The sequence below is a fragment of the Thermobia domestica genome, chromosome 9, assembly GCF_964235325.1.
Source record: "Thermobia domestica chromosome 9, izTheDome1.hap1.1, whole genome shotgun sequence".
Lineage (NCBI taxonomy): Eukaryota > Metazoa > Arthropoda > Insecta > Zygentoma > Lepismatidae > Thermobia > Thermobia domestica.
In genome coordinates this window covers 127155448-127167528 of record NC_137462.1, presented here as the reverse complement: position 1 = coordinate 127167528, position 12081 = coordinate 127155448, and the positions used below count along the sequence as shown (strand labels likewise).

At 36.3% G+C, this 12081-nt stretch overlaps 1 long non-coding RNA gene across 1 annotated transcript in view; it reads right to left on the bottom strand.

The window, feature by feature from the left end:
* Positions 1–12081, bottom strand: part of LOC145695004 (uncharacterized) — a 261336-nt gene that overhangs the window by 104372 nt on the left and 144883 nt on the right. Inside the window, exon 2 of the long non-coding RNA XR_014133102.1 lies at positions 1576–1646. This is a non-coding gene — a long non-coding RNA (uncharacterized LOC145695004). The remainder of the gene's footprint in view (positions 1–1575; positions 1647–12081) is intronic.

Below are 12081 nucleotides of genomic sequence, written 5' to 3'. Positions count from 1 at the left end.
ATGTATGGAACGGGCCCAGGAGCGTAACTAATGGCCCCGCAGACCTTGCCATGCGGGAGGTCCCACAGGCTCCGGGTACTCACACAGTAAGAGAAAGATGGAAAGAAAGGGCCTATTTTTCTTTCTAGGGAGCCCAAATATTAATGCTTGCCCCTCCAGAAAAAATCTAAGTTACGGCACTGTTCCAGTTCATCCTACCTTAATTCTGTGTTCTATACCCAAATTTAAATTTCCATCCTTGTTCACAGTGGAACACAGCTATTTAAACATATTTACTTTCTTTACATCCTGTTCTTCCATCTCCCTCACTTTCCTGCAAAATTCACAGACTCTATTTTCTTTCTTCTTATTTTTAATCCCCTAAAATTTATCTTCTAATTCTTCTCGGTTAGTATTACATAACACAATGTCATATGTAAACAGCATACTCCAAGGTGATGAGTTTTTAATATCTTCAGATAGGACATTCATTACTAGATTGGATGCAAATGGGCTCAAAGAAGTTCCTTGATGTAAGCACAATAACCATGAATAACCCCGTGAGCAGAATAACCCCAGAAAACCCATGCACACGGTGTTTGTCCAGCACAAAACATTACTTCATCTCAAGCACCAAGGGTGAACGTTTTACCACTGAGCGCCCACTGTCTCCATCACCTGCGTCGTTAGCTTCTTAAATCTGGGGGAGGGTCGGATGAATCAAAATCAAAATCCTCTTTCCGACAAAAGTTGTATATACAAAGTAGTATAGTTTCTTTAAATATATTTGATTAAAATCTGTGGGGACGCATTCCCCCGACCCCTTCCTGCTAACAATACCCATGTCTCTATATTACTCATGGACTTGAGTAAAGGGATCATACATTTTCATTTCCATTCTCGGGACTGATTAAACGTACTCGCGGACTGCCGTTTGACAATGCTCTGCCCTGGAGCATATTGCCATAAAAACGAAGTCAGTGTGGTATATAACTTAATTTCCTTTCCTACATCAGTAAACGTTATAAATCTTGTTTATATATCCTATCGAAGAACTACTGTTATTTCAAACATGAACTAATACAAAGTAAAGCTGTTATGTCAAAGGCCACTATATTGTATTTTGTAAGAAGACTGCTATTTCAGTGCGTGCCAGGTGCTCTGAACGTTGAGCGTATTGCGAAACAGGAAGTTTTCAATGCAGAATATAGCCTAAATTACGTGGCAACTCAAATCGAAAACTAATAAATCTTCATTATAGTTAAGTCTTTCCACTTAATAGCTGTAATAATTATTCGAAGACCTTTGGCTTTAAGCGTTCTATGGAGCTTGTTTTCGTGGTACTTATTATATGAGAACTCGAACATAAATTTATGGCTACTGCTTTGAGGTACAGGTATCATCTTTTCCCTCTTAATTACAGGCATTTGTTTTTAAAGAAAATAACTTATGGATGTCGAGCATTACAATTGATGGTTGAAACAAAATGGATCTTTCGAAGCAGATTAACTTCTGCCGGAAGACGTTCAAATACACACACATATTCTCATTTCAATACTACTCTAGAGGCATTAAGTGGCATAAAGGTGTACTTACCTGGTCATTGTTCTTTCAGGATATAAAGTATCGTGACTGGTGCACATAATATCCCTATGCACAGTACATACCTGAAACACAAAAGAAAATATTGTTTAGGATTAAATGTCGTAAGTTTGTATTTAACTTTTTAATTGGCAAGCATTGATAGCATTACCATTAATATATTTAGTTTGCTTTTATGGTTGAATCATGTCTTCCAGATCATCATTTCGTAATTTTGAAAGTATTTTTGTACTTTGGTTACAAAATACAGTGAGTTTATTTCAAAGCAAAATTGCCATAAAATAGGTCTTATGTGTAGCTACCAGAGATGGAGTGGGTCAGTGGGTCAAGTTTTCTGAGTGGGTCAGTGGGTCGTGGGTCAACAGCATGTAACCCACTGTGACCCACCACCCACCGTGACCCATTGCGACCCACCACCCACCATGACCCACCGTGACCCACTGCGACTACCGACTCAGTCTGGCCTACAGACTCACTCTGCCGACTGCATTGTAGACAGTATCTTCTAAAGACTGGTAAATGTGTCTGCGTTTTACTTTCGAGACCTTCAATTCCCTTCATTTCCCTTCTTTTTCCATTTGTTTCTGTCTACTTACCTGAGGTGAGCATATCTAACCAAGTGAAAAAAAAAAAAAACTTCAGGCACTTTTGGATATTGATGTTTTTAATTGTAATAATAGCAATAGAACTTATACTACTACTTGGCTTTCGAGACCTGAGTTTTTAGAGGAGCTAACTACTGGAAAAAATACATTTTTGAATCACTGTAATATATAAATTATTATATAAAGAATTGAATGTAACTATGTGTGCCTGATCATCACGGTCAAATTGCAAAGTCAAATGAAATTACTTTTGGTATATAGTTCGGCCTTAATCCAAATAGGGATGTTATATTGCTTTTATTATAATGCATAATATCCTAAGGAGGTAATGAGGATCCAAATTTTTGCGAAAAAAAAATAAGTATCTCGCAAGCCGTTAAACTTACTGAGCTGAAATTCAGTGTATTAACTCTTTATTGAAAATAAACAGAATGTGTCCTAGCATTTTTTGAAATTCTCCTTTATGGGGGAGGGGGACACTTTCTACACATGGAAAGTTGATAGTGAGTTGGTTTGTAAAGATGATCGAAAACGATCCATATTACTTAAGAAAAAAATCAGAAACAAAAAATACAGTTGCTGAAGCTTATGTTTATTATATGGAGCGCTTACAACACAGTGCAATCAACCCATAAAGTTCTATGAAAAATAGACATAAAACTGTAAGCTTAATTACACGGAAATTTTAAGTTCGGATTGTACGCATAATTATATGGAAATGTTTACACTTTTTTTCTTTTACGTTGGTTTACTTACCTTGATTTGGGACTTTTAAATTTCATCCTTCTTTCCACTGAAAAGTATCGGTAATTCAACTAGGAAATAATTATACTATGATAATTTAATTGAAATTCATCGTAATTTGTCCCATGACAAACAGCAGTGTGGTAATTGAAGGGGAAGAAGGGAGAAAATTTCCAGGCACCTCTGAAAACTTCCCCGGAACCTCGTTCCTTTTTGCTTTCTAGGGGGGAGGGAACTTGGTAATGACATCAAACCTTAATGTATAATTAAAAAAATTAAATTTATAAACAAATAAGGAATCATCAGTTTATCAGGCTTTAATTGATAATTTGTGCACAGATTCCCTATCGAAGATGTAGTAGATGAAGTTTCTGTTCTCCATGATTTGACATTGCCAACTGACATGGTTGATATGGAAAAGATGTTGTATGGTAATAGAGAGGTGATACTTCTTGCTGAGTATTTCAAAACTGACCGAGAAAATTCGTTATCAGACTTAAGTCTAACAAGCAGATTGCCGATGACGAGTTGCAGAAATTTTTAAGTCGGGTAGAAGTATTATCAATTTCCACGTCAGAGTGTGAACGGGGATGATCCCTTATGAATTTACAGATAACTGATATTAGAAATAGACTAAGTGCTCAAACATTGTCTAACTTGTTCATCAATGTTAATGGCCCACCACTAGACAAGCTCAAAGTAGACGAGCTAGTTATTTATTGGCTGAAGGATGGAAATCATTCCGCTGCGGATGATTTACCACAGAAAAGCTTTGGAGGCCAACAGGAAATAAACCAGATTTCAGATTTGTTTTAAGTTGGCAAATTAGAGTTATGGAAAATGTATATTTGTATTACTAATGGCTTATTTGTGTTATTCAACTTTGTGCCTAATTTTTAATAAGTCTCTTGTTTGCTTTTTATGAACTAGAAAGTAAACTACTTTGAATAAATATTCATAATAATTGAAATTATGCATATTTGTTACTTAAATTTAACGTGGTGTTTTAGTGATTACATAAATTACAATTATGAGCATAGTTTATGGAGATGCTCTCACAGAGGGTACTCGAGCACCTTTATACGCTATGAAAAACTGATTTTTCAAGTTTTTGTGAGAAAAATACTGTGAACTGAGAAATCATAACCTTTTCCATATTGTATAGGGGTATTTTCCTGGGAATAGAAGTTTCTTTTGGAATGCGTTCAGAAATTAACATTTGCAAGGATACTTTCTTAGTATATTTTAGGCACACACTAATTTACCCCCACCCCGAAGTGCTTCAATTTCCTCACTGACATACACTTTACCATTTCATATCGTAAAGGTCAGATCCACCATATTGTAACAGAGTTTTTCTTGAGCGATTGACCGTAGAAATTCAAACTCCGATTAGTGACAATTTCACAGTCTTATTTTATTACAAGTGTAAACTCTTTAGTCAGTAAAGAAGAGGCCGTGGATCATGTGTCAGACTTGATAACGATGGATTTTGGTGAGTCAGAGTAGGTCACAGTAGATGAGAGTGGTTCATGGTGGCTGGAGGGTCACGGTGGGTGGTGGGTCACAGTGGATCACTGTGGGTGGTGGTTCATGGTGGGTCACAGTGGGTCACGGTGGGTGATGGATCAAGTTTTCATTGTCCCACGCCAACTGTTTTAGCTACTGAGCAGCATTGCCCTATTATGGTCAAATATCATAAGAATACTATCAGTAATTAGTAACAGTTTCCTTGAAATATTTTCCTACAGAGCAAGAAACCACATATTAAAACAAAAATTAAAAAAAAAAAAAACTTTCGCGGAATGTAGGAGATGAAGCTTCTACAATACTAAATTTGACTGTCCGCTGTTGACGAAGATTAGAAATATCTAAACAAACGACCCCGCAAATCATGTATATGAATATCGTATGAAAGCAATAATGCCAATAAAATTATGACTGAAGTTATAATTAGTGCGTATGACGCAATAGAATGCGATGTTGCTTGAGAGCAACAGTGCCAAATAAAAGGTTAAAGCCATTTAGACATCGTTTTGCATCTGTATTACATCAAAGAGTTCATCAAACTTAAGGTTGAACGTATATAGAATGGCCCAGCAGTAAAAGTGGATCTGAAAAGGTAGAGGGACGCATGACGTCACACCGTACTCTGTGCCTATCTTTGCCCATTGTACTGTTATTGGAAAGTGGAGGGACGCCACATATATTTTCTGGAAGTGAGGGGACCTCGTCCTCTCGCGCCCCTCCTCACATTTACCCCCTGGAATGGCCTATATGAAACAAGAGTCGAGGCTGTCTCGTCTCGAAAATTGTCTATTGCAAGAACTTTGTCTCTGCTCGTCTCATTGGTAGTGGCGTCTTTTCAGATTTTGCCAAGGAAGGGCAAGATTGTCTTCCAACATAAAGGATTTCAAGTTTTTCGTTAGTATATCTATATCAGTATAAAATTTATTAAAACATATGTGTTTCTGCAACTCAGAGGAGACAAGTGTCTTTCCTATTCTCCCCAAACAACATACCTTGCTCGGGGACAAACCTAAACTTATACAAATGTTTTATCTTCATTCAATAATGGTCGTATATCTATTTTATTTAAATAAATCTTTAGGTTAAAATGAGAGAAAAGGAAAACTACCGAAACAATTCCATAAAATTCTCTAACCCTTTCACTTCTAAATCTGTTCTCGGGACCAATATATATATATTGTTGTTTCTGGATTGCTTGTTAGTCATATTAACATAATATGGAAAAAAATATCCTGAAAAATTTACATTTTGAGTAAGAAACCTTACCTTCACTTTTATGAGGGTAGCCGCTTACAGTGCACAAATGTCTATTACAGTATTTCTAAGAAAATATTTTTCATTGCAATTTTGTTTATTGACCCTTTTGAAACCCTTTTGAGCTGTGCATTTGTAAATAAATAAACTTATTTCTGTAGTTTTGGCTTACACTAGTACACTTGTTTCATAATATCGATGTTTGAACTATTTTCTACCTCAAAGCAGGGGATAAAAGTGAGGGGGAACGCGGGCAGGCGTCGTCCACCCCAAAAAATATCTATGACGTCCCCTCACTTTCTCAAAAATTACGATGGGCAAAAATAGGCACGGGGAATTGCGTGATGTCAAGCGTCCCCCTACCTTTTCAGATCCACTTTTACCCCTGCCTCAAAGATATAACATATGTGATTACAATGCAAAATGTGCATATATTTTGAAGAGAACAGATTTTTTCTTTTGTCATGGTTCGTGAGTGAAAAACTATTTATAGACAACTAGAATTTGCTTACACATTGAAAAGTTGTATCTGGAGTTGTTATATGTGGTAGATCACTCCAAATCACTCCAGAAGCATGCTATTGTAACAGTTATTGTTTCGGTGGTTACAGTTTCACCTTGCAATAGTCGTGTGAGAGGAAACATTTACTATAGAAAAATATACCAATCACAAGCAACTAGGTGAGAAGACCTTGAATACCACTACTACGGAGAAGAAAAAACAATGCATTTTAGTACACAATGCTAAGACTCTGTCAAACATTATTTGTATCACCTTTTACCTGACTGTCCAAAACAAATACAAATAAGATTTTACACGAAATTACTGAATTTGTATTAGTAGCATATTTTAAAGAAAAATCCTCCAACGAATAAAAATATTCATTCTGTTGTTTTCAAAAGACACCAAAATCTGCTTCCTCATAAACAAAGAAAATAAAATTTTAGATTTCTGAAACAAGAAAATGTCTGCCTTTATTGGCTACCCTGACAATTGTGATGGCCAAAATTTACAGCGTTCCCACCAATCTGATATATACCTTGCAGACATAACAAATTGCCCTAATGAAGAAATAGATTTTAATTCACAATTATATATATATATATATATATATATATATATATATATATATATATATATATATATATATATATATACTTACAAAGAAATACTTCAGACGATGAGTAATAGACTTTCAAAACTATAGTTCTCGAGGGCTTTCTTCATCTCCGCAAAACAGCCTACTCATAAACATTGTAATTTCCAATATACTTAGATGCAGTGTTGCCACAATCCTAGCTCTGAATTGGGCTGAAAAATAGTACAAAATTGAAACAAAAAGGGCTGAATTCATTATTTTATACCAGTGTAATACATGGATCTATAACACGAAACTAAAATAGGTAAAGTTCTAAGACACCCCCCCTCCCTCTTCCAAGAGTCCAAATCAATAAAGTACTCTTTTTAAAAATTATTTTTAAAATATTCAAATAGACAAACCCCGAACAACCGTGGAAGTAGATGAAAGTTTTCTCGTGTGTACGAAGTATAACAGAGGCCGCAAATTGAAAGGGTATCATCCGCAGTTATCATCTTTGGTAGTATTGTAAGGATACCAAACCTTGTATGTATTGTAAGGAATCTTGTCACCAAATATGACAAGTATTTGTTAAATGGTGCTGAATTGGGTAGAATTGTACCAACTTTTTCACAAAAGGGGCTGAAAATGCCAGCGTGGTACCAACGGGCCGACGAATGACAAAAAGGGCTGAATTTGATACAATTGTACCAAGTGTGGCAACACTGCTTAGATACCTATTCAGTACCTGACTACTTGTCATTTAGACACTCAGAAATGTGCTTGTTGCTAATTTGTGTACTAAAATCCTTTGATTGGCATTTTTTGCCACAGTGAAAATTGCTAAGTCAGGGTATCTGATAAAAGGTATAACAGTACTCCATTACTACCATTTTTTAGCAAAGGTAATGCGGGTAGTGCCTTTTGTTGTCAATTTACAACATGCTTACTTTCAGTACATGTGATATCAGATTCCACTACCGATGGGAATATTTGAATTAGACAAAATTAATATAAATAGCGCGAATCAATTTTAATTAGAACCCTTGTTTCTAACAAAATTTTGACGCACATTATTTGTGCACTCTACCGGGCGATTCCAATTGTAGAAAAATGCACCGTATCTATGTATTAACATGCTAGGCTTATATGTTTGTGCACGTTTATATGTTTGTGGCCAACTCTCTTGTCAATGATATCACAAGTTCTAGAAAGATGCCGTTTTCACTGATCGATTGCAAATTTTGTGTAGATTATTCGGTTCTTTATATTAAAAAAAAAAAAACATGACCCTTACTTCTTTATTACATTTTTACAGATACACTGGAAATGTTGAAATTTTCAGTGAAGCATCATATCCTACGAGTTATATATTCCAACACTACACAATTGTATACGAGGTTAGTATATCTATGTGGCGTTTGTTTCATGGCCAAATGATAATGAAAAAGGAAGGGAAACCATTTCTCCAGTCTAAGATGCATCTTTATTGTATGGGGGATTTTGCCTAATGAACACCATATATCACTGACATTATAATTAATTGTGTGTGTAATGTATTTGCTAATTACATACTGCATGAAAGAAGAAGAAAACACTGGTCATATATGAATTAGAAACTCCAGCTGGAAGTAGGCTCAAATCTTGCAAACGATGCGATATATTGAATAAATCAAAAAAAAAAAAAAAAAAACTTTTGGGCATCCCTTGAAAATTTTTGACAAGATATCTTTTACTTATGTCAGTAAAGGAACATGTACAGTACAGGTGTTGTGAGGAATTACAAGGAGATTCATGCTCATATGATAATGATGCACTATGTAGGGAGCGCAAGTTCAGCTAGTAATGTTATATAAAATTGCAAAACAAATGGTACAGTGGAAAAAATTACTTAGATTAGTGATAAAAATAAAAATAAAAATAGGTCGAAATCAAAGAAATTGATCAAAATCACAATGAAGTTCGTTATGTTGAAAAATTGATGAAAGGAAACGGAAAGAAAAATATATTGTGACACTAGTAGCAGCATAACAGTGTACACCACGTGAAAGAGTTTGGTTTGTGATAGTGTGCATAGCATCAAAATTGAAGTTCATTTTTTTAAAATTTCCGCCTACCCTTCATTTCCAATTAAAAACTTCATTAATATTTGAAAATAGAAGATTAAAAACCATCAGATTTCTCAAGTATAAAGTAATTTAGTTTATTTTAAGATTATAGTTCACGGACAGATCTGTATCCTGCGCGTTATACTAACCAGCTAACTTCAACAGTACTGTGGGTAGTATATTAAGCAAGGATGATATCTATAATAATTATTCCCATTGAAATATATGGGAAATCGATTTTTGAATGTCCATATCATGGCACCTCCATCAACAAATTCCCTTCCTACCTTTTAACCCTCTACATTCTTACCAAATTTGATTGTGATCCCTCAACCACACTGAGAAAAATCCATTATCCGGACAGCGGTATATTGTACAAATACAAGGATTCGTTATGTTTACTAAGGAAATCTGTACGGAGCGTACTTTATCCATATGCTACACAGGTATTGCCTTTTACCCGCTTAGATGTTACATTATGCCGCTGCAGGATATCTGACATCTAACAATCTTCTGTATATTACATACGTATACGTATGTTTCATACGTCAGCTATATATTATATATGTCCATCTGTGTGTGAGATCCTGACCGCCTGTAGACACTCTTTCTTTCGCCATGGCTGACGTCATTGAACTACCGTCTTTTGCTTGCGAAACGAGGTTGTTTACAAACGGAAAAGAAGAGAGGAAGGAAACAAAAGCCTGGGTAAGTACAATAGTTAACTATTATTTTAGTTAAATATTCCATTAATTATATATTCTTTTAGTGTAACTTGCTTTAATATCGTACTAACTAAGTAATGTAGTTTCTGACAATTCTTACTATTGTAACTCGTTAATGATTGAGGAGAATGGAATGGGTGAATCTGAATTTTGAGAAATCTTTGAATATTAATGTTTTGAAACATTTTACGTTTCAAGGTAGCAAAATGAATGTTATGTGTTTATTCATTCCGTTTTATATGTGACGATTTATTACTTGGTGCAGATTTACTACAGGACTGCTTAACATAATTGCTAATAAACCGTTTTCAGAAGATTTAGGATTTAGATTTTTGGGCTTTCGACATCAATGGCCTTGTTATTCCGTCACATATGAGGAATGACTTTTCTCGGTGAGTACAAGGGGAAAGGAAGGGAAGAAAGGATTGGGGAAGGAAGAAAACGGCCTGGGACCTATATGTTAGGTACCATTCCGGCATTTGCCTGCTGTGAATGAGGAAAACCCAAGGAAACCTCATTCAGGATGGCTGGACTTAAAATCTTTTGATACTTTTTCGACCGAGTTCTCCCCCGGGATCGAACCCGGGACCGTTCGCACTGAAGGCGAGAGCGCTAGCGACTACTCTACGCGGGGCCACTTGTGTAGTCTAGAAAACTCATTTTTACTAGGGTATTTGCTAGATTTTTTTTTTGCTTTTAGTTTAACGCCCCATGATTGTACATCAATGTAAGAGAGAAGGTGACGATGAGATACACGATAATGGTGGAATCAAGAAAATGTAAGGAAACTGGAAAGTCTTAAGAATAACCACACCTACAGTGTTCACCAAAAGCCTATTTGTCGGGAGCAGGAATCGAACCAGGGACCTAACGCGTCAGAGGTAAGCGCTCTACTACAAAGCTTTCTTTTGTTTAAAGAACTTGTTTATATTGAAATATATATATTTTACGAAGATATTGACATATTTTACAGCCTCACTGAAATTAAAAAAAAAGTAGTCAGGGAGAGTTTACTTGTCAGATTTTTATTTTTTAATTTAATTTATTTTTATTTTTATTTATTTTTGCTTTGTTATGTTCTCTAGTTAATTAATGTTTGGGTAACTGAAAATTAAAACCTTTTTAGTATTATTGTTATGTCATCACTTTGGAACCAAAAAAGTTAGATTTTTTCTTGTGTTTTCATATAGGAAGTTGGTAAGTTTGTGCCTTAGCATTGGTTTGGTTTCTAAAACGTAATTGAAGGTCATGTTGAGTTGAGTCTTGGCGGGTTTGAGTTCGTGAAGTGTCAGGCACTGCTTGTGCCCCTGTCTTCTGTCTGTGATGTTTCCTGGCTTTGGGCTGTGAGGTATTTATGTTGAGGAGTACCAACGCAGGCCGCGTGATATACAGGTAGCTACAACACAGCTTCAACAGCTACGAGTGCCAGGTGTTTGAATTTCAGCTTTCGTTACGGCGTGACTAATGCAGTATAGTACTAGGTTCAAATTCTATGGGTGGTAAAAATGGTATATTACTTTCGTGGTGTGGTAAGAAATACAATGTAATTGTTATTAGTTTATTAGTGTTTCTTCATAGTATAGTTTCACTATTTCTAGAAGGAATTAAGTATTAACGAAGTAATGAATAAGCAAAAGCACACTTTGACTGACGTTAACTATTTCTCATACTCCATTGAGAATGTTTTGATCCTCAGTTGCGCAAACATCCAGTGTGCGTTTTTTTGTTTGCTTACACTGCCTTAGAGATGAGCTCCCTCATGGCTAAGTGGTTAGTGAACACGCCTTTGGCGTGGGACACCCGGGTTCGATTCCCGGCCGGGGGCCGCGGTGGTTCAGTGGTAGAAGGTTCACCTCTGGTGCTTGGGGTCCCGGGTTCGATCCCAGCCCCACCAAGTGAACCTTGTGGTGGATAAACACCGTGTGCGTGGGTTTTCTCGGGGTTCTCCCGTTTCCTCCCACTTTCTTCATTGCACCATTTAATTCATTACTCATCACCGTCTCCATTAGCCTAACCGGCATAACCGTGGGACATAAAACTCAAAGATTTCATTTCATTTCTTCGATTCCCGGCCGAAGCTTATGTGGTTCGGATTCCACGTTAATCTGTAGGTCCACGTCTCATACAGCCTTGCTGCTGAAAGGAACGTTAAAATCAACTCAGCACTGCTTTACAGATGCAATTGTTCGATTCCGAGTTCGAATGAAGCTTTTCACGGGCAGGGTGCGACTTTTATATATACAATCCAAGCATTTTAGTTATCAGTCAGTGATGCAATATATAGACCTATATATATATTACAAAATTGAAAGTGACTATGTTTGTGACTCTTAATCTCTTAAGAGCTGCGGTGGCTCAGTGGTAGAGCGTTCACCTCCGGTATTTGGGATCCCGGGTTCGATCCCAGCCCCCGTCAAATGAACTTTGTGATGGACAAACACCGTGTGCGTGGGTT